At 45.1% G+C, this 21,518-nt stretch overlaps 1 protein-coding gene across 1 annotated transcript in view; it reads left to right on the top strand.

Moving 5' to 3' along the window:
* The window catches only part of LOC138581134 (arf-GAP with SH3 domain, ANK repeat and PH domain-containing protein 1-like), a 1,625,721-nt gene that overhangs the window by 1,032,614 nt on the left and 571,589 nt on the right, over positions 1-21,518 (top strand). The gene's annotated exons all lie outside the window — the stretch shown is intronic.

Raw genomic sequence — 21,518 nt, 5'->3', positions numbered from 1 at the left:
TCTAAAGTGGCGTAATCTCCTAATGCATCCAGTTTAGCCTGAAGACCTCGTGGTGTATAATATAATTTAACCATGTCATCGGAGTAGCTGAGCCAAGAAATTGAGATTACCAAACATAACCTCATTTTCTGCTGCCATATCCAAGGCAGAATTCAAATCGGAGAGAGATAAATCAAATAGCGTTTCATGCCATGATATATCGTTATCGAATTAGTTGCATGGCCTGAGCCATCCAATCACACACTTACTTGTGTATCTGTGAATAGCTGAACAATCATAGAGGGTAGGCCTTTCTGTAATCTTCTGCGCAGCCAGTTTGTTCCACAGCCTGTCTCTAAGAACCGTCTCAAACGCTTTGCTGAAGTCTATGTAGGCCACATAAACGAGAAGTTGTCTAATCTTCCATGAGTATTCCACTAGATAGATGGATGGTCAAGGAGCACCCTTCAAACGGCCATTCTGATTCTTAGGCAGAATTTTATTCATACTACCGCAACTACTAAGTTCATTCAATAGAATTCTCGCAACTGTTTAGCAGGTATATCGAGCAGTAGCTGGCCATTTGCCGGCTAGCTACGATTTCCCTTTTTTTAAACCAGAATATTACTGTCCCTCCATGATTTGGGTATACTATTTGTGTGACTTATATTAGTGTACAATACGAGGGCAGCTGCCTAAATCTCTGGATTTAACTTCAAAAGGACATTACAAGAACCGTCTGATTGGGCTGGGCGAGAGCTATTTAATTTGGGTAAAATGTTAACCGTTTCCCCACAATTCCACGAAAATGTTCAATTGATGACGTGAATGTGGTCTCGGAAGGAGTCTTATCAAGATGCTAGCTATGTACGATACCCAGTTATCACTAGAAACACCCCCACAAATCACATCACTAGGTTTTCTAACGTAAACCACAATACAAAGAAAGTTATCTTTTTTAACAGGACCATCCGCTAATGAAAGCCATATATCTTTTTCATTTAGTGTATTGGAGGCTTGCTTATGTAGTCTGCGATCCGATGCCAGACTCGAGTCTTCTGCTCCAGATGAACAACAATGGGATCCAAGTATTCGCTGCTTAAGATCTTTTCTCTGGCATTTCTCTTACTGGATCTTAGTCAAATGGCCTTCGTTTAGATTACAAGGCGCTCTAATGCCTGCTCTCTTCCCATTTATTTGTACCCTGTCTTGTTGCGCTCAACAATCGTCTCAAGAATCTTCTCAAACCTGGTTATCCTGCTGATACTTGTACACGCAGTTTGTATAGCATTAAACTGGGTTATACAGTCCTCTTATAATTCAGCAGCACATTCATTAGCCCTATTTCACTTTGGGGGATTCCACCTAATTCTATTGAGACCACTGTTACTCTTTATCATGCACTACGAACAACTCCTTGCCTTTGCCCCTCTAAACCTAGAAGAGCACTACGAGGGAAAGGATCACTCTCATGCACTACAATTGCCATATCTTTCACAAAAGGTAATGCCTTTTGGTTGACAAATATATAGTCAATGACTGAAGCAGACCCAGCGCTTCCCCTCGTATACCCTGCGCCTCCCCTCGTATACCCCCATGGCATTCTCCAGCACAATAACAACTAAGCATAATGAATCGGAAACATATATAATAGTTTGGACCAAGATCCCCCTATATGCATATGTTTATTGCGCTGAATTGGGGAAGAACTAACATCAGTGTCGTAGGCAACAATATCCATAGTAATTCTAGCATTAAAATCACCACCACTACCTTGCATTAATACCTGTTCAACATCTTTCAGGTTCTTACTATGCATTAACAAACCAGGCGGGTCATATATGTTAATAATTAGAATACCTTTCATATATAGGCAATCCCTTTTACAAATTTTCCCCACAAGAACCGTGGATGTGCTATTGTACTGTTTTGATTAATTCTAAATATTCACAGCTGAGATTAGCAGCCCACCCATGGGCCTCTCTTTGACACCTGTGCATGCATTAGCCTTATTAGAGACCCTACCATCCATTTCACACACCAAGTTTCTTGTAGTAAGACCGAAAGGGAACAGGTGAACATTGTCCAAAAGGTCCTCCTACGCGGAATAGTGTGAGAAACCTCTAGTGTTCCATGAACAAATTACAGAGCAGTGGTCAGGGATTTTGTTGGAAATGTATTTGAAATGCTTTAGGTAACCACTGCCAGTATCCTCCAGGAGCTTCACTTACTGGGGCAGACCCTAATGCATGATCTGGCACCAACTTACCTATATTCCCATCACTCCTATTGTGGGCGCTTTCTTTCTCACCACATGGATGGACATTCTGACTACTCCTCTCACGATCAGTCCCTTTTTCTACATTTTTGCACTTGGGGATCATAACCTTCCTACATTCATACCCTCCTTGGAATAAGCCCTCTTCAAATAACACAACATACTCCAATATTTGAATCAATTCGAACACCACATTGGAGGACAGCCGTGGCTTTCCCTTAACCTGATCTACAATCCCAATATCTTCACTCCTAACTACTTACTTGGCAATATCTAGTCAATACACGCTCCTTACCTGCCCACGGTGTAGACATCAACAACCTCTTCGCCACTCAGAACTTGGATGCCCTGGCCATTACGGAAACTTGGCTTCATGAAACATCCGGTACGGCCCTGACCTTAGCCATCCCTACAGGGAGTGGGGTTGCTCTTATAGAAAAAGACTCCCTTCCTATTAGGCCATTCAACACTTCCTGGCCGAGGAACTGCAACATCCTCTCAATCAAACTGACAACCTCATCTACAAACACCATCGCAATACATCTTGTTTACCACCCACCGGTTCCAATCCTGACCTTCGAAGAAAACCTTCTCCACACCGTGAGAGACAATATCATGGCCATGATAAACGTAATCCTCTTGGGTGACCTAGATTTGGGTCTCAATGATCCTTTTGACCTTCATGCCTCCTCAGTTGCTAATTCCCTCAATGCACTCGGCTTTAGGCATTGTATTAGTGATCCCACCCATGCTAAAGGCTGCAAGCTGGATTGGATTGCAGACCTCAAGTGTCAGGTCACTATCAGCTCTTATTCCTCTTGCCCGTGGTCAGACCACCATATTAATGCCTTCACCATCCCACACCTTAGGAAGACCCAGCATTCCACCCTACTTTTACCATCCTCTTTGGCGCGCAGTGCACGTAAACTCACAAAAGACTGTGTTCTACCCTTGCTTGATAAGCTCAATCTAGTGCACCCTCACTCTAATGATCCCAACACACTGGTGGATCTCTACGCCTCGCCCTAACAATTGCAGTGGACACCATTGCCCCCCTACTTCCCCGAAAAGCCAAACCATCCAGTCATATCAACTCATGGTTCCCCCCTGAACTCCTAGACATCTGCTATAAAAACGGCTTCCAGAATCAATGAGGTAAAAAAATCATAAAACGCCCTGAAATTGGTGTTCCCCAAGGCATCCAAGCTGCACAAACAAGCAATCCCTTCTGCGAAATCTAACACTAGAGAGATTTTCACCATCCTCAGGGAACTGGAAGCCCCTGCAGCCCCTCCACCCTCTCTTACCAAGGACGAAGCTTGGTGCACCAACATACAAAATGCCATGCTAAAAAAAATAGACACACTAAATAAAAAAATCCTTGCTAAACAAGCCACTTTGAAACCATCTGTGCGCCACTGCCACCTCACCCACATCCACCAGTCAAGTCTTCCCTCAGTCTTGTTTGAAAAAGGTTTCAGAGCTGGAAGTCTTAGCCATCTTAAAGAGCCTCAAACCCTCTAGGTGCAAAGGTGATGTATGTCCAGCCACTGTCATCAAGGACTGTTCTGAAGTCCTAGCACTCTGTATCACCACCTTCATTAATGCCTCATTCGCTGCCGGAATAGTGCCCTCGAGCCTAAAGGAAGCTTGGGCACTCCCATTGCTAAAAAAAACCTCCCTAGACCCAGCAGTTCCAAATAACTACTGGCCTATTACTACTGTCTGTTTCTTACTGAAAATGTTAGACAGGTCGGCTTACATACAAGTTCAGAACTACTTGGAAATGAACCACATACTGGGAATAGGCCAGCCCGGTTTCCGACCAGGCAATGACACAAAATCTGCACTTCTCAACCTCAAAAACCAGCTGGATTTGATTAGGGATGAGGGGAATCATGCCCTCATTCTTCTAGATCTGTCGGCAGCATTTGATTTGGTTAACCATGAAATCCTCTACCACCACCTCTGCCAGCTTTTCACCTGAAGCCACAACATGGATTGCCTCCTTTCTTGAGGGAAGAGCCATGAATGTTTTTTCTGATAATGCAAGTGCCCCACCAGCAACAATCCCTTGCGGTCTCCCACAACAGTCCTGCATATCACCCGCTCTATACAACATATTAACCAAACCTCTCTTTGATCTTCAAGACGCCATCGGCATAGCCTACACCAACTATGCTGATGATACACCAATTCCACCCCCTCATCTCTGGAAACTACCCGAAAGACTCTAGCAACCTTAGTTCTGCATACACGACCATCCAAGCCTGGATGGCATCTAACCGTCTGTCTTAATGGGGATAAGACAGAGATCCTGCTGGTAAGGCCATCTGCAGTGATAAAGAAAAGCTCATTGTCCGATACGCAGCCTTCAACATTGACAGCACACAGACCCCTGTCTCCACCTTAGTGAAGACACTAGGTATCTACCTGCATGCCACCCTCTCACTGACCCGTCAAGTGAACGCTATTGCCTCCTCCGCAGCCTACATGTCAAAACTGATACATGCGTCCAGACCCTTTTTATCTCCAGACAGTTGTTTAACCATTGCGTGAGCAATCCTTGGCTCCAGGCTTGACTACTGTAATGTCCTCTTCACTGGCACCTTGTCCCAAAATCGCCAGAAGTTCATACAGAACAATGCTCTCTGAGCAGCTCTTAACATTCCCAAATGTGACCACGTCTCTGCTGCTAGAAGAGTTGTACACTATCTCCCGATTCGCGAATGGATTATCTTAACAACTCTTTCCATCACAGGTGCCTCTCCAACTCTGCTCCACCCTACCTCTGTCAAAATAATCACTGAAATTCACTCTTCAACACCAACCAGGACCCCTGTGCACACCGCCTTCGCCAGCCGAAATTCAAATGCACAAAAGCTGGAGGCTCGAGTTTCCCTTCCACTCGTACTGGGCATTCCGAAGAGCCCTCAAAACTTGGCTGTTTGCTTAATAAAGATGCCTCACAAATGTACTTATATGTCCGTTCTAATTGACTTTTTGTTTTTGTTTGATTGCAAATAATTCGTTATAACAGTCCCTCAATGCCAGTAGGTTTAGCACGCTTTATAAATGAAGACATTGAATGAATTAATAAATGTAGTCCTATTAATACTCGAATGTAAGGCATGCGTATTCACACTAGTGATTTGTAGTGCAGCCCAGTAGTCTTGATTACTATTTTTAATATCAATATCTTAGTGTCGATTGTTGTAAACTTATTTATATCTTTATTTACTGCTGCTATCAAGCCTCCAATTGACCCACTTACTTGGCCTGTATGGTATCGTTCTCCAGTCTATACTGGGAAAAGAGTAGCTATACCATCAAGAGGATCTAACTCATCCTTATATCACCAGTCTGACTAGAGTTGGGCTCAAAATCATGATTCAATGGATTTGCATCTCTAGTTATCAGCACCTCTTTCGTTTTCCTATGCATATATCACAATCTAAAGTGATATTAAATTGAGGTGCAGATACCTCATGTGTTTTCTTAGCTTTCCCAGGTTTAACCTTGAGCCTTATGTCAAAAGGGCCTTCATCTGTTTCAATTAGCTCAACACCCTCAGATTCTGAAACAATCAAGTTGTCTTTTTTTGTCTTATTCTAGTACACGGTGTCTTATGCTTTTTATTCTGCTGTGTAATCATTAATTACAGTTTATTTCACATTATTAGTTTGTGGGATCTGTTCCTCTACTGATGTTAAATCCTCAATATGAACGCCCTCTACCTCAATGACAACAATTTGGGCAGAGTGGAGATCCTCATGGCTGACCTCATTGCATATTAATACTGATCTATCTCCATCATATATAACCACAACATCTCCATCCTTTCCCCTCACTCTCTGGCCGTCCTCCCTTGCCCCTCCTCCTACCACCACCTGTGTTGCTAAGAACCTTGGGGTTATCTTTGACTTCACACTTTCCTTCTCTGCACACATCTCTGACATCTCCAAAAAGTCAAACTTCTTATTGTACCTTCTTAGAGGTACTCTGCCTTTCCTCTCCTTCCCTCAGAAGCTCACTGTCTCCCAAGCTCTGGTTCTCTCCAGCCTGGATTACTGTAACAGCCTCTTCCTAAATCTACCTGCCTCCACTCTCCGCCCTCTACAACTAATCCAGAACAGGGCTGTGAGACTTGTCTTTGGCCTCAAGCCCCGGGATCGTATCTCTCCAGCCCTGAAATCACTTCATTGGCTCCCAGTGGATGCAATGATTAAATGTAAAACCCTCTGCATTGTCCACAAGGCTTACTGGGGCCTGGGTCCAAAATACATTCAACTATCCCTCCGTAAATACCTCACCTCTCGAACCCTTCGCTCCTCTACTTCCAAGTTCCTCAGGGTTAGTCGTTTTGCTAAGAAACAAATGGGGGGTAGATCTCTGGGACTGCCTTTGGGAACAGCCTCCCGGCCACCTTGAAACTTTAGGAAAACCATCTCCGGTTCCGGAAGCACCTCAAGATCTTCCTCTTTGCCTCTGCCTTTGCCCCCTTTCTCCCCTGTTGATCTGTTTTTTCTTTTGGCATTGTGCACCTGGCAACCCTCTGTCACTCGGGCCCAGGTACCTTCTCACCCTGCTACTCTCCTGCACTGCTTCCAGGCCACCCCCTCCTCTGGGGTTCTGTATCTGTACCCATACAGTCCCCCTCCCACTTTTCTTCTGCAGTTATCAGAAATACCCTATCTGCCACTTGCTGGCTGCACTACCATGTTTATCGCCTTTATTTTATTTAGTATTTATTCTGTTCCTTCCTCTGCCGCACTTCCAATCCCCCCTTCCATGCACTTTCCCCCTTTTCCCTTTTCCATGCACTTGCGCTTTCTTAAATGTCACACCTGCCTAGTAAGATTGCTGTTTTCTTTGTTCTCCCTTGTTCCCCTCCCTTTTGTCTGGTTGCGGTCTGAAACACTTGTGTACGAGCGCGATATAAATTAAATATAATTTCATTTCATTTCACATCGACATCATCGGTACCAATTACCTCTTCACTTATTCCATTCTAATTTCACATTGCACATTATAATTAATATGCCTTGTTAGGCAGAATCCAGTGCAGTTCCCTTAGGGAGCACTACACTAGATTAGGACTACAGGTGAGAGAAATAAATTCTCTTTGGTATCAGTCTGTACCACAAAGATTTAGTTGGTCGCTGTGGCTGAGCAGTCAGACTTATCTCAAGAGGGAGATGAGCAGTATTCAGGGTTTACACAATAGGCAGTACAGTACTATGGAACAAGGAAACACTGACCAAAGCTTTGTATCAACAAGAGAATAAATGTATTCTATACACATCTAGTTTCAACACATAGATCACAGTTATAAAGTAAGTTAAGTTTAGTCAAGGAAAAGCATATACAACTTCCTATTCAATTGTAGACAAGTTTGCGGTAAAGTGAAAACTGAGAAAAACGGCACAGTGAAAACCAACTACAAAACCAATCTAGTGAGAGCAGATCTAACAAATCAGCCAGAGTGAATAGGCCTGGTGCCAGAGTCAGTGGTACAGGACCAAGAGCTTAGGAGCAAAAATATTCTTGTAGCTGCAGTCAAGACTTTAGTAGAAAAATATTGAAGAGGCAAATGCGAGGCGAAAGACAATGTTAAGAGAGAGGGCGGCCAACTCCACAAGTAGTTAAAGGATTTTAAACACCTTTAGGGCTACTACGGAGAAAGGACGGCCTGGCGGAACAATATACCTTAAACGTGAAGAAGTGGCTCCTGTGGTGGCGGTTGTTCCTGGTAGTTCCTGCAGGTTGAGGGGTCCAACAGAGGCAGAGAGGCTCTCGTTGTGGAGGAAGGTTCAAGTCACTGCACTACCCAGGGATGAAACCAGCCGCGGTGCTGCCAAACAAAGTTTAAAAGGTACGCTCCTTTTAATCGCGGTCCGGGTCGATAGCTGCCTGGCTATCCGGTCTCCAAGTGCTGGGCACTGTCGATTCGACCAAGGCAGGTCCGAGGAAGCGATAGGTGAACTGGTTGATCCCACCAGCTCAAGGGAAGGAGGCTCTTTCACTGAAGATCTCCTCTCGTTGTGTAGAAGAAAAGTAGTGAGACGATCCGGCAGGGCTTCCCCAGTGGTGTAGATGCTGAAGATGTCTGTGGCTTCTCTCCCCTTCGGTTCCGTAGTTCCAGTGGCAACGTCTTGCTCTTCCAGTCCTCAGGACCCTGCTTTTATGCAGAAAGAGACCCATTCATACAGCCTAGCTGTCACTCACACTGTGGAGTGGTCTTCTTGGCGGGAGACCCTCCAGCCTATCAGGTTAGAGTGTGACCTGAGTTGCTGTGGCAACTCTGTCCAGGGGTTCTACTCCCCCTCCCAAACAACAGACCCACCCCAGACTCAGAGGCGCCGAAAGGAGGGCTTCTTGGCAGAAGCCCGCCAAAAGAGCGAACAAAGGATCCCCGACCTGGGTTAGGAGTTTAGAGTAAGACACGAGAAAGAAATTATATCAAAGTTCTGGCAAATAAAACCTACCGGAGTATAGTTAATAATAAAATAAACCGGCGGTATGTTAGAGGCTGTCAGTAAAAAGTGTTAGCCTCGAACAATGGGAAAATCCCATAGGGAAATATTTGCGTTCGAATATAAAAGGTAGTAACCACTGCCACCAGCCAGAAACTTTGTAGGGGGGGACTTTAAGGTACCTTCTCGAAAATGAACATAGGGCAAAAACTATTAACCCCTTCCAGTACTTCCATTTTAAGATGGGTTGTACTGGTTTAGTTCATAGAGATTGACTAATAAAGTCAATGGGGACTTTACATGCCCTGGGAGACAGTAGTCAGTCCCAGGGTATGGAGTCTATGATTGGGGTGAACACGACACCCCTGTGTCACTGCACGGAGGGTGCTGTGTAACACATGTGCATAAAGACGGTTCCTATGGGTGAGAGAAAATATCCCATAGGCATTAAACACAAAAATAGCCTAGAACACACATAGCAAAGATGCCTAAGGGTGGGAAAAAGAGTCTCACTCTTAGCAGGTAAAAAGAAATAAACCCTTCAAATCCAGCAAAGCTGCTGGGGGACTCTATAGGTAAGGGAAATTAGCCATGAAATGAGAATTCTCCCTAACATGCCTTTTTATCAGTCACAAGTTTTTCTCAAGGTATTGTATGTGCATATATCTTCATTTCCATCACCTCACCCTTATTGATAAAAACAGTTAACATCTGTTATAATGCCATACATTGTTATACAGAATTATCAATGTCACAATCTTCATCTGCTAGGACCATAGAACCGGAAGTATTTGGATCCCTTACTTCCCGATTATCATTCGTGTCCAACACATCCTGCCTTAAGGCACTAATTAATACCGGAGAATGAGTTTTAAGTTCATTTCGCCTATGCAGTTCGGCCACAGCAACTTGTAAGTTCGCCATCAACAAACATACAAAAATTGAGGCATTGGTACTACTGCTGTCTGCCCCTTCCAGAATCAGAACCTTCACCTTGTCTAGGCGCAGGGACTGTCACCCACTTACCTCCTGACTTAGAGAGAGAGATATACGCTATAGGTGGACTTATCCCTTTGCTTAGGTCTTTGAAATTTAGGAAGTGGATTACAGAGTTGCCAGAGTATATGAGGTGGATGCAGTGCACAGGCTCCTTTCGGAAGGGGATAAAGGAGAGTGTGAGCCCACCGGAGGACAAGTGATCCAAAGCAGACTGAGAGACACAGGGTGGGGGGGCCTGGTGCAGCACAACAGAATGCCTATAAGTCGTAAATTCCAAAGACTGAACACTCTGTCACCGGTGAGAGGGGGTAGTTGATATGGGGTTTTGTTTTTGAGTTCGGGAGCTGATTTGTGTGTGTTCAGGGAAAAGGGATTTCACAATTTGTCAATGATATGGCAGCATCTGGTGTAATTAGGGGGGAGGAGCAGACCACTTGCTAGTGGGAACCTTGATTGTGAAGGGCTCAAACTCTCCTACTAAACATTCCCTGATCAAAAGAGATATTTCGGAGAGCTGGATTAGATGTTTTAATGTTATAGGAAACCAGATCTGTGGGATTGGGAGGAGCAGCAGATGCCTTGTGGTTTAATTGGGCAGGTTTACTGGGCGTCGGGTGACGCTAAAAAAGGTAGAGTGGGAATCTTGCTGCACAAATGATTGAGAATGAGTGACATTGTTGTGTGGAGAGAGAGCGGGGGTAGAGCTTTGATGGTGTCAGTAACATTGAGGGAGTGCAGATTTCCTTGGTGACCATATATTGCCCCAATCCGAGGCAGTTGAAATTATTTCAGGCACCCTTATCCCAAATCTTCACGGAATACAGGGGGCATTTGATATTGGGGAGATTTCAATATGTGGCACAGGTGGGCCACAGGGGAGATGGATGGGGAAGGTAGTACAGCGAGATGTAGGGGGCTCTGAACATGCTTGGATTGACATGGGTTGCAGGATGCATGGCAACTCTTCCACCCAGGTTAAGGGAGCTTCACCTTCTATTCCCCACATCACATGCACCCAGATTGATTATATATGTCTATATTAGGAATTAACAGAGAGAACATTAGCCTGCGAGGTGGACCCGATCAGTTGGTCGGACCATGGCATTGTCTGTTTGAACCTGTCGATGCGGGAGTTGAAGACGGGGGAATCTTTATGGCGATGTAATGATTCACTTAGGAAAGATGAGAGCTTCAGTGCAGGGATGCAGGAAGCGATTGTTCAAGTTTAACGACACAGGGACATAGATTGTTGTATAGTTTGGGAAGCTGCTAAAGCAATCTGGCAGGGGCTTTTGATAAAGGAAGGGGCTCTTAAGAAAAAGGAACAAAGCCTCTTGGAAGAAAGATTGAGGACACATATTGGCACCTTAGAACAGAGAATACAGGCTGGTGAGGAGGGTCTGAGGGAACTTATTGGGATAGTCGGGGGTAAGAGGGAGGATTTTAAAGCCCTTGAAGAGGAGAAGGTAGTGAGAAAACTACAGTTCTTGTGTCAAAAATATTATGAAAAAGAGGACAAGGTGTGAGGAATTCAACCATCCTCATGGGGAGTATGCGCTTGCCTAGGCTTTTTTTAAATTTTCTAATGAAATCCAATGATGGGAGATCAACCCCTGGAAAATGTGTGGGGCTAGTCTGCACACATTTTCCTATGCTCGCCGCACAACAAAAACATAGTCACTTGTACTCTGGGTGACTCAGCCTACCGGCGCAGTCCTCCTGTAATGTTCAACTGGAATGTGACAGCCACAGGTACATCAAAGCATCTCAAGAAGGGTGAAGGCAAAACCTTCCTCTTGCCATGGTCAGCCTCATTAACTGACAAAGGCTCCATGCATCCGCCCTACCCTTTGTCCACCCTGCTGGTGGCAGCGCATACTGATGAGAAGTTAATTGAAGCAGGCCTGCGTGAGGCCTGGTCACAGGACTGACAAAGGATAGGATACCCAACACCCTTTTGATATGTATCTGTGTCAACCTGAAGTCCGCTCCCGCCTCTTATTAGCAAGAGCAGTGAAATAGCATGTCTGCGACAACTGTTAACAGTGGTCATCCCCGCAGGGGGACCACCTCAAGAAGGTACGAGTATGTGGTTTCGCGGCAACCACAAATCTGGTTTGACCGCCGCTTCAAGGCAGACCTGCCGCTTTTAATCGGGAACCACAGAGAGCTCAGTTAACCAGAGAAACACTTTGATCCACAACAGCCAGGAAGATGGGTGGGACTTAATAGTACATGTTGTCACTCCTTTACCTTTCCTGTTGCACAGCACTCTGATGAATGACCTCATGCAAGAGCAACCCAGAACTTGTGAACTGTATCTGTAACCATAAAGTCCCTTCTCGATGCACTTTGAATTACCTGCACTTCTCCAACACCCTCTCTTGGCACTTCTCCCCTTCCGCACACTTGTATGATCTGAATAACACAAGGCCTAGTAAGACCGTTGTTTTGTCCTCCCTCTGTTTCCCACTCCTTGTCTTGTCACGCCTAGAAACACTTGTGTACAGGCACGTTATAAATCCCATATATAATATCCTATATCATAAAAGGAGATTGTTGGAAGGGACCCAGGATTGGTTTCTTAACCAATCACCTGCACCAATCACCAGGGCCCATTTGGTTTTAAAAGAGGGCTGAGCCCCTCTTTTGACAGATCATCCGATGACTTCGAAAGGAGTAAGAACAAGGACTCATTTGGACACTGGCCGAAGGTACAGTCTGCCTTACAGCTTCCGTGAGTAAAGGAAGACCAGGATTTCCAAGAGGGAAGCAAGATCCCCCCCCCTTAAACATCTCCCAGGGAACAGAGGGAGATACCGAACTCAGAGGACCCGTCCAGCAGCTCCAGAATCGGTACCCAGCCAGCATACAGCGTGCCCTGCTAGATTCTGCAAACAAGCTTCCTAGGTGTCAAGTGCCAGAGAGTTTCTGAACAAAGGACAAGGCCGTTGCCTGCACTCTCCTCAGCTTTGGGTCGTCCACCTTAAAGAACGAAGCCCAGCAAAGAGGCTGGAGGAGTGCCACGAAAAGCATCAACCAGTGTCCGTCTTTTAAGGACATTTTCAAGGCAGCCGAGCCCTTGAATCCTGGCCAGCTGCACCACTGACTGTTGTCACGCTGCAGGGACTAAAACCATCCGAGACGCCTCGACCACCGTTCCAGGTCCGCCAGCCAGCACAGAGAGAACGATTCTTGACCCTGAGCCGCTGTGTAGGCCAGTCTGCAGCCGTCCGTCCAGCCTCGCTTGCTGGACTGCCTGCCGCCTGATACCGCAGCTGTTTCCTGCCTTGAACTCTGTCGCAGGATATTTAGTGACATTTATGACCCGACCCATTGCTCCCTGGGTTCTGAAACCAATTAACCTTGAACAGTTATGACTGATGGATACTGACAGAAGGGTAGTCGGTAAAGCAGAGTGCATCCCTTTCCTTTGTGAAACTGTGTGCTAAAACTGTCTGTTGTAATAATAATTAATAGATATTTTTATACAACCTTGACTGGACAGTCCCTTTTTTCATTGGGTAATAATTGTATTTCTGCTGTGTTGCAATTAACTAACGATCCATGACCTTGCGGAGATAGGCCTGCCATTCCGTTCACGTTACCAAATTTGGACAAGGAGGTTTATACTTAACTTGTGCTTCCGATCTATTCAGATCCCTTCTGGTGTACTAGAGGTGTGGGGCTGATTGATGGTTTATCAACCAATATTCATCCCTGGACCACTGGTTCGCCGGAAGTTAATTCGTCACACAAGGCTGCTGGGCTTCTCGCAGCTATGCTCCGGGGACAAAGGGCAGAGCTATGGGTTGACGGGATAGTAGAAACTGGCAGCAGTGTAGCCACAACACCAGAGGTAATAGTAGACCGATTTGCTACATTCTAGGGTTGTATGGTGCTGATGGGGTGACTGAGGTAGAGGACATTGAGTCCTATTTAGATTCTATAACTCTTCCTGTGTTGTTGGTAGACGAGGCGGCAATAGTCTGCACCATTCACGGATGAAGAAGTGCTTGAGGCCATTTTTTGGGATGCAGTAAGCCAAGGCCCCCAGTTATGATGGCTATATGTTGGGGTTCTACAAATCGTTTGCTACACTTTTCACTCCACATTTGCTGAAACTGTTTAATTATATCTGTGACACTGGGAGGGCCCCTTGATTGTTGGGCCAAGCACTGATTTCGGTGTTACCTAAAGAGGGGATTAACCCACAATAATGTGGTTCCTATAGACCCATATCGCTCCTCAATGTGGACAGACGCGAAGGTATCTATCTACCTGTGTACTGGCTTCTAGATTTGAGTCCTTAATGGCTTGCTTGGTCCATGCTGACCAGTCAGGCTTCATCACGGGGAGACAAGGGCCAGAGAAATAGAGGAAAACATTACACCTCATGGATGTTGCTAGGGAGCTATGGGGGAACCCAACCCTTCTGGCTTTGGAGGTAGAGAAGGCCTTTGACAGGATCGACTGGGCCTTTTTGCATTCAATGTTAGAGAAATATGGCTTTGGACACAATGTCCTTAACGGCATCCCTTTATACTGAGCCGACTGCACAGGTGGCAGCCAACGGTACATTTTCAAGGGGATTTAAACTGTATAGGGGGACCAGGCAGGGATGCCTACTCTCGCGGCTATTGTTTTCTCTGTCTCTAGAGCCACTGACAGAGAAATTGAGGGAGAATCCATAAGTGGAGGGTATACAGGTTGTTGAGGTGGCGTTTAAATTGGGGCTATATACGGATGACGTTTTGCGTTCTGTTCAAAATCCTCAGGCGTCAGAATGATTGAACACTACAGAGCATTTTCTGGTTTTAAAATTAATAGGGCAAAGTTCATCTTCCCCTCATTTGATTAAGAAGATGATAAGGGATATTGATGCTATTGAATATCTGGGGATGAAGTGAGATTGGACAACCTTAGTTATCTTGGGGTTGTTATTATCAGGCTATTGGAAGGACAATGAAAGGCTAATTATTCCGCCTTACTGCAGAAGCTATATACGGACATGTCGACATGGATTAAACTTACCATGTCATGAATGGGTTGTCTAAATGCCCTAAAGATGAATTTCCACCCAGATTATTGTACCTGTTCCAGATGCTGCCCATTTGGATCCCTGAAGCATTATTGAAGGAAGCTTAGGGATGCATGCTGCGCTTTCTGTGGCAGCGGAAGAAACCGTGGGTTGCCTACAATACGCTGGTGTAAACTAAGGAGCGGGAGGTAGGGTGGTCAGATTTCCCCATCTAGATGCATACTACAGGGGGGTGGCAGTTAAGGGTTTTGGTCCCTCACTTGAAAGAGGACGTAGGAAAACAGTTGGTTTATTTAGAAAATGACCATCTTAGTCCGGAAACAATGGGAGAATGGTTGTGGGTTCCAAGAGAACACACACCACGCAGGATCAGGGATCTCCCCATCTTGGGGGTGTTTTGCAATATCTGGAGTTAGGGATAAGAGATGACAGTTAACCTCTTGGCCATCATCCTTGAGTGATCTATGGGTGCCAGGGATAAGGGAGGCCATTCCAGAACTGGACAGTTATCAGAGTTGGTTCGAGGCTGGCTTTGCTAGGGTCAGGCAGTTGTGGAGAGGGGAGAAGTTTGTTTCCATCCAGGAACTCAAACAAGCCTTGCAGATAGGTAAATTGACAATATTTTCTTACTTGTGATTGGAGTCCTTACCGCCGTAAAGTGGAAGGAGCTGATACAAACTGTTGGACTCGCAAACGGAGATGAAGGGTCTAATCTCTTTAATATATGCTTCCTCCCCCATGGGGGACATGTAGGGACTTCGGGGCAAATGGGAAAGGGTTTTGGGTAGGGATATAGATGGAAAGCTTTGGTGCAAATGTGTTGTAGAGCATTTAAACCCTGGTTGCATGTCAATATAAGTTGCACGGCATCAAATTAAAACTTAGATGGCAGAACGACACGGTCCGCCTATCAGAGATTTTCCCTGGAGTGAGTCCATATTGTTACCATGACTGCGGGACACAGGCCACATTCTGGCACATATGGTGGGAGTGTGAAGAAGTGCAGATGTATTGGATGAAGGTGCTGGGATGGATAAAGAAGCTGGAGGGCATTACACAAAATCTGGATCCCATGGTAATGTTGTTTGGGCCGGAGGATGAGGAGGGTGAGTTTAGAGGGTTAACTCACTTGACGCACTTTTCACTGTTGGCAGTGCAGGCGTGTCTGGCCACTCTTTGGAAATGGCAACAGTTGCCTGGGAAAATTGAATGGATCAACAAAGCCAAGGATATATATTTGGTGGAAAAAGTCACAGCTGTCCTTCATGGCATAAGTACTGGTTTGGAGGTTGGCTGGATGGGGGTTTCCTGTAACTGTATGCCCCATAGGGTGTAATATGGCGGGTGTAGGAGAGGCCTCGATTGGTCATGATCGCTTGCGAGTGGGGGTGAGCGCTTTTCCCCTTGATCTCCCCATGAGGGAGGGGCGCATGCTGCACGGGATGGAATGGATATATTTTATTTGTATCGCGCTCAAACACAAGTGCTTAAGAGCGCGACAAGGCAGGGGAACAAGGGAGAACAAAACAATGATGTTTCTAGGCCCAGTGACATTGAGAACACGCAAGTGCAGGGGAGAGGGAAGGGGGAAAGTGCAGGAGGGGAGAAGTGGAAAGTGTTGAGCAAAGAAAGAATGGAGCCTGCTGGACTTGATGTTTTGATGGTTACTGCACACACAACACATTGCTCTACCTTGTTTGGCGTGGTTGATTTAATAGCGAGGGTGGGGAGTGGAGGGCTGGGAGATAATGAAGGAGGAAAAAGTGGTTTGTATTGATATCTGGTAAGATGTCATTTTTATTTCTTGTTCAGTTTGAAAATAATAAAGATTGGACATTTAAAAAAATAGAATAAACAATGGAGCTGCAGCACATCAGTGTAGTTAGAAAACTGATGTGTGTGTGTGTGGCCTCCATTTTGAGTCGAATGCACTGCAGCTATTTTCTCAGCATAGACCATTTGGGTCAGCTGTAACAGCTCAGAGGCCACCCCCGTTTTATCCAGCTTTCCCCATAAGATTCCCGTTGATAGAAAAGGCTTAGGCTTTGCCAAGTGCAGGAAAGCTGCATACATATGCCCATCTCTTATTTTAGTTTATTTATCGAATATGGTCTTCAGACTATGGCTTTGTTCCACTGTGCTGAAGCCTTTCCGGAAGCCAGTTTGATTTACTGGAATTATGTTGTTGAGTACGCCTAGCTAGCGGTCTAACCTATGAAGAGCACTTGGTGAACATTTTTTCTGCAGGACTAGGAGAGAAATTGGTTGCTAGCAATGTGCGTCTATGGCCGAGACTTTCTTAAACAAAGAAACAACCAGGCTATGGTGCAAGGATTTTGGTATGGCTCTCGCAATAATTCTAGCTTTGAACACCTGCGCCTGGTGCCTTGCCCACCACTTGGAGAACCAAAAAAATGTGTCTGACCTAAGACCATCAGGCCTGTAAGCTTAGCCGGTTTTAAGAGATTGTAGTACACTGATACAAATCTTGCTGTAAGGTTGCAGCACATTATTGCCAGGAGATGCCTTGAATTAAGGCTCATTATGTAAATTTTTCCAACGGTTGCCCCGGGTCTAGGCGGAAAACGACCCCACAACATTCTTCCATAGTATTCTCGACCCTTAGCCACTCATTTTCTAAATAACTTGCTATCGTTTGTTTTTAACGCAAAAGCTAAACGATTGCGTTGTTTGTGGACAAAATCCATTTTTTAAATTTCAAATAGACGCTTATAATTCCGTTTAAGGCCACAGTTCTTTGAACGGCATGAGGTTTACAGGCTCTCACTGCATCATTTAAACGCTTCTTTAAAGCCTGACACCTGAATCGGGCCAAGGTGCATCTGTTTTATGTTCCCACGAAGCTTCTGAGACGAAGAGGCAGAATTTCCTATTTCTTGAACTAATAGCACACTATTTCTGCCATCCCTTCCATTCCATTTGTTTTAATATGATATGAAGAAGTTTTTAAATAGAACGATAAAATATCCATAATGTACATTTTCAGGTGTTCCAGTTATTGCCTTGTTTCTCTCTCTGCTTATAATAACCTGTTTCTCGCTCCGTCTCAATGAATTAAACATGTGTTCCCAAAGTATTCTCTCTTGCTCTTTCTGGCCCTCACTAGCTTTAGCTTCCTTACTTTCCCTGTCTTTCTCCTGCACACCTGTTGTGACCTCTCTCTCTCTCCCTCTCAAAGTTTACTCAGGCGCTCCTCTTTCTTTCCTTCCACTTGAAAGTTCTCCCAGTTTTGACGACAGGAAATATGATGCAGTTTTACTAAGATCACACAATGAGGTTGCGCGTAACGCAAGGCTTAGAGCCTGGCTCTCCTGTAGTCAAACCTCTCCCTGTAAGCATTGGATCATTAGATCTTCTTAAAGGAAATTGCCTAGAGGGTAATGCAGCAGCAGTGGCTACACATGTAGACTACCTGCACACATGCAGTCTTGTAGAACTTCCCAAAGCTTCCCTGTCTCTTATTTATTTTTTAAGGATAGCTAAATAAAAGTTTAAATTGGCACACCCTCTATGTATGGAAACACTATCTGACCTGATGTTTCTTCCAGGTTGGGTAAGTTTTTAGGCAGGAGGCAAGGTATCGAGGACCTGCCAAGTGTTTTGTAAGGATGGCTTTTCAGAACAGACCTATTCCCAGAGCAGATAGTTGAACATCTACATACATGGGTGTCCTTTCCTACAAAACCGGAGTCCAGGGTTTTGTATGCACCCTTTAAGGGTTTTCGAATTTATTTTGTGTGGAACACTATATAACTTAGATCTGACCTGCTAATTACTGTCTGCTTTAAACATGCACTTGTTTCTTAAAATAAAATTTCCACAATTATGGGACCCCCTCTGCTGAAGCTAATCATGGTTCAAATAACCGGATCTATGAGGTGTATCCCTCTAAGGCTGGTTTGCTATCACGTTTTAGCTTAGGAGCAGCCACATTTTAGCCCAGGAGCAACCACGTTTTAGGTCACTGACCATTCCCATTTCCATTTGCATATCAGTCTGGTACCACCGACAAGGGCAGTCCAGCACTGAAATGCTAGGCAATTCTCCTCTGAACAAGAGTACCATTCACTGTATATTTGGTCTGTATTGTTTTGTTGGTTGGAATATAATTAAAAAATGTAAAAAAAAAACCAAAAAAAAAAAACAAGAGTACCATTAGCAACACATGTTTCAGCCTTGTGTGGCCTCATCAGGGAGGTTCTGATCCTCTTTAAGGTATAGTGAGGAATGGCTCGACATCTAGGTTACCGTCAGTAATTTAGGGTAAACCTCCAGATTTTCCAAAATGTGCATAAGTTCATCAATATTCTATGAGGCAATAATATCGACACACATGGGGCAACTCTGTTTCCATGAAGTCTACCCCACTTCACCTATGTTTGCATGACAGGCTGATCTGATTTTTCACAGAAAGGGACCGTGAGTACATCTCACCAGGTACTAGAATATTCTGGTCCTCTACGGCTGTGTGAATACTATGGTGCATTTAGAATTACACTTTCATTGTGAGCATTTAGGCATGTGTGCTGATTACTGTGATAAGTATTTTTAGTTAGTGCTATCGTCTAACAGTCTTTCCCTCTCGTTTTCTCTTTCTCTCTTCAACTACGTCTCTCACTTTCCTTCTCTCATGTACACACACAATTAAATAGCTCATACTTGATTATCTTTCTTTCATTCTCTCCCAATGCACCACCCTCTTTCTTTACTCCTCTCCTCCTTTCTCTAACACGTGCTTCCTCAGTTTTTGTCTCCCTTTGTCTCTTTCACTCTTACTCTTAACCACCTTACGCTTAACCGCCTACTAGGCGTCCGCCAATCCGGCTTCAGGCCACAACATGGCACAGAAACCGCTCTATTAGACCTAAAGACCCAAATTGACACCCACAAAGACACCAGTAAAACAGCCCTCTTACTTCTCCTCGACCTCTCGGCCGCCTTCGACCTGGTCAACCACAAAGTACTCTGTCATCACCTGGCCAGCGCTGCCCACTTCTCTAAGGATGCTATCACTTGGATTACATCCTTCCTGAATAATAGGACTATGAGAGTCTTTTCAGCCACTGACTCTGCTGACCCTATTCCTATTACTTTTGCATGCCACAAGGTTCATGTGTCTCGCCTACACGGTACAACGTCTTTACGAAGCCACTGTTCGTTAAGTTGGACCATCTGGGTGTCACCTACACTAACTATGCAGATGATACCCAGATCCTCATTCCACTTACGGGCGATTACAGTGTAGACATGGCTCTGGTGAACAAAATGTATCTAATCATTCAGGAATGGATGGCCACCTATGGCCTATGCCTGAATGATGATAAAACAGAACTCCTTATACTTGGGTCGGCAGCTAACCTGGGCAAACTTAACCCTAACTATTCCTGATTCAATATTGATGGAAATACTATCACAGTGGCAAAGGAAGTCAAGACACTAGGGTTTCACCTTGACTCCACATTCAATTTAAACAAACAAGTAAGTGCCATCATCTACAGCTTACACATGTAAGCTGATTAGAACTTCTAAACCCTTTCTCTAAAAAGAAAGCTGCTTGATCCTAGCAAGGGCTCTTGTTTTGTTGAAGCTGGATTACTGTAATGCACTCTATTTAAAGTCCAGATTCTACAAAACAACGCGCTGAGATCAGCTTGTGGGATCCCTCGGAGAGAGCACATCTCGCATGTAAGAAGACAGAACAAATGGCTCTCTACCACTGATAAAATTACCCTCAAAACGCTATCCCTTACCCACAAATGTCTGAACGGTTATCAAATGTCTGAAAAGTTATCAAGAAAATTCCCACTCGAGTACCAGAACAGCCAACACCTCCAAACTGATTGTGCCGAGATTCAAACTAAAAAAGGCAGGAGGGAGTATTTTCCCTGTCTTGGCGACTGAACTCTATAACAACCTCACTCCGTCACTTAGAGAGGATCAACCCTTCCCACACTTCAGGCGCAACATTATCAACTGGCTTGTTTCCAAAGACTCCTGAGACTCCTGACTTGTCCCCTCCCTTGACCCCGCTTTGTCATAGCTGACACAGCACTCACCTGAGTTGTACGACCCAAGTTCCTACGGGGCTTGGCCCTCCCCTTGCTTATATACCTTCCTCATCGCAGCCCCTCCTCATATATGTACATACTATGTTGCCCCATCTCTCACTACTTATTGTTATGTACTATGACCTGTATTTGCACTACTTATCCTGATCTTTCACATCCTCCCTCAAGCACTCCCTTGTGCGCCCCTCCTGAAACAACCTTCCGCGGACATTACCTGTCCAGCAAGACTCCTGAGACTCCTGACTTGTCCCCTCCCTTGACCCCGCTTTGTCATAGCTGACACAGCACTCACCTGAGTTGTACGACCCAAGTTCCTACGGGGCTTGGCCCTCCCCTTGCTTATATACCTTCCTCATCGCAGCCCCTCCTCATATATGTACATACTATGTTGCCCCATCTCTCACTACTTATTGTTATGTACTATGACCTGTATTTGCACTACTTATCCTGATCTTTCACATCCTCCCTCAAGCACTCCCTTGTGCGCCCCTCCTGAAACAACCTTCCGCGGACATTACCTGTCCAGCCAACTACCCCCCTATTTCTATCACCCCCTTCCTTGGGAAACTTATGGAGAAGCTGGCCTTTCCACAACTTACTTCACACACTGAACTTGACAGTGTTCTCCACGACCATCAATCTTGATTCTGAGCATC

The sequence above is a fragment of the Ambystoma mexicanum genome, chromosome 3p (assembly GCF_040938575.1).
Source record: "Ambystoma mexicanum isolate Mex_15411 chromosome 3p, UKY_AmexF1_1, whole genome shotgun sequence".
In the NCBI taxonomy this organism is placed as follows: Eukaryota; Metazoa; Chordata; class Amphibia; order Caudata; family Ambystomatidae; genus Ambystoma; species Ambystoma mexicanum.
This window is presented reverse-complemented; position numbering and strand designations above follow the sequence as displayed.